General features: G+C 41.8%; 1 protein-coding gene across 3 annotated transcripts in view; it reads left to right on the top strand.

Moving 5' to 3' along the window:
- Positions 1-2,500, top strand: part of LOC308310090 (retinoic acid receptor RXR-alpha-A) — a gene marked incomplete at its 5' end in the record, with an annotated part of 32,994 nt that overhangs the window by 14,284 nt on the left and 16,210 nt on the right. The gene's annotated exons all lie outside the window — the stretch shown is intronic.

Raw genomic sequence — 2,500 nt, 5'->3', positions numbered from 1 at the left:
GCGTGCACAGATTGACACTAGGGGGCGCGCTAGAGCACCACCTGCCCTTGCCCTCTTGGACAGCAATGTGCCCCTTTTGGGGCTTCTAATGTATTATTTATGCCCCAGAATCTATCAATCTCACACTATTAAGGCAACCGGGCCGGTTCCACGCGCTGTACAGGGTGCCCCTTTTTCACTTGAGCACCTGCCCCTCTAAGTGTCTGTGCACGCCACTGGGTTTTTCAACCCTGTTCATATCAAGGCCCATTATTTATTCTACAGATTTATTTGAGCCACGTGGGCCACCATTTGATGGGATTTAGTCTTGCTGACCCAAAACTAAAGCATTTGTCCCCATTTCCAATGCTGTATTGATGTTGGTACCATTAGGAGAGACTACAGCAAACGTCTTCTACATTCTCCAATTGTGTAGACTTCTTGTGCATTAACTTAAGTAATGCAGATGTATTAATATAACTCTGTAGAGTGTAAAATGGAACCACCATTTTACACTCAAGAGTTACCGACCCCCTCAAGGACCACCGGTTGAAAACCACTGCACTACAGTATCAATACAGCAATATAGAAATACTACTGTTGCTAAAGTACTCATTTAGCAGAATGTCCCATTTCAAGTTTTCAATTGTATAACAATCTTTTGAAAATATAGCCAAGAATCTACAAGCTCACGATGCGCCACGATGCGACTCGTCCTGAGCTTGTAGATCGGCTATTTTCAAATGGGCAAAAATGTATATACTGCAGGGCTGAAGTGATGGATGCATGTTCTGTAATACTAATCCAAATCTACAAAATAACTAGTAACCAACGTTTTCAAATAACCCATTCTGACCTGAGATCAGATTCATACGAGGTTTCCACTGGACACACACTGGTCTGATGAACCCATTCTGACCTGAGATCAGATTCTAAAAATGTCAGTCGTTCTCGATTAAAAAAAAAATAGCAGACCTACAAGCTCGTAGCGCGCCACTCGGTGGCGCGCTATGAGCTTGTAGATCTGCTATTTTTCAATAGCTAAAGCATAACATGATGCTAACACGAAAATGGGTTCCCGGTCAGAATGGGTTAAATGTATTGGAAATACTCGGGTAAAGTACACATACCTCAACAACAACATTTTACATTTACATTTAAGTACAGTACTTAAGTTAATGTACTTTACGTCACTTATACCACCCCTGGAGACAACCCACCTCATTACAAGCTCATTAAACACACAAACAGACCGTTTTTAAATGAACGACGTGCAGGGAATCCTTCAAGGAATTCAGGTTAAATTAACAACGCAACGTGCCGAGAATTCTTCAAGGAATTCAGGTTAAGCCATTTTGGGCGGGAACCCCTTTTGGTGTTTTAAACATTGTTATAATTTAGCTATTGAAAAATAGCAGATCTACAAGCTGCGCTACGAGCTTGTAGGTCTGCTAAAAAAAATATATATCGTGAAAATGTGCCTCAAATTTGGAATATCTTTTTCAGAATAAACGTTTTTAACTCAAATCTTTGCCTCCAGGAGGGTCCCTGGAACAACATATTTTCAGATCATTTTCGGGGTCCTTGACATGAAATATTGAGTGATATAGGCCTATAGAAACATAGGTATTTCAGAAAACTCTCAGGATTTAGAAGACATTTTCTTCAGGCCTAAATGGGTTAAGAGTCAACCAGTTCAAGATGCATGATGAGTATATGTATGAATAGCACTAATCCGCCCTTCCGTGGACCCGTTAGGATTTGACTCCCGAGTCATCCCCCAGCTCAGTGGATAAACAGAACAGCAGACGTGGCAGATACATAATGACTTAACCCATTTTGGACTGAGGTCGATTTAAAAAAAAAAAGGGCTTCTGAATCCCAACATTTTTCAGAAAAATGTTGTTTCTATGTCAACCTTTTTCATGTCGAGGACCCCCAGAATTATCTCTATTGGGGCCACGGACCCCCATCTCAAAATATGTTGTTCCAGGGACCCCCCCCCCCCCCCCCCCCCAGAAGCCAATATTTTAATAAAAAATGTTCGCTCTGAAATATATATTCAATGATTTGCGGCACATTTTCACGATAAAAAAAAAAATAGCAGACCTACAAGCCACTCGGTGGCGCGCTGCGAGCTTGTAGATCTGTTATTTTTCAACAGCTAAAGCATGACATAATGTTTAAAACACCAAAAGGGGTTCCCGCCCAGAATGACTTAAACGCCCATTTATGCTGCGTGGTATGCGCGTGGTTTCACACTGTGAGCTTCAAACCGGCTATATTGGGCTACGGCACCCGACGCCGTCGCAATGAAATGTAGCCTTAATAATAAGGCGTTAGATCGGTGGTTTTTACAGCCTTTTTTCATGTCAAGGTCCATTATTTATTCAGCGTTTGAGCCGCGGACCGCCGTTTGATGAGATTTAGCCTCTCAAGATGATCAATTCTTCTTCGACATTCCCTTATCGTGTAGCAGAACACATTTTAGTCCAGTTTCTATTTGTTTGACCAAATTGTC

This window comes from Protomyctophum bolini (genome assembly GCF_963924005.1).
Source record: "Protomyctophum bolini genome assembly, chromosome: 22".
NCBI classification, from domain to species: Eukaryota; Metazoa; Chordata; class Actinopteri; order Myctophiformes; family Myctophidae; genus Protomyctophum; species Protomyctophum bolini.
Note: the sequence above shows the minus strand (reverse complement) of the source record. Positions and strands in the feature narration are given on the sequence as shown.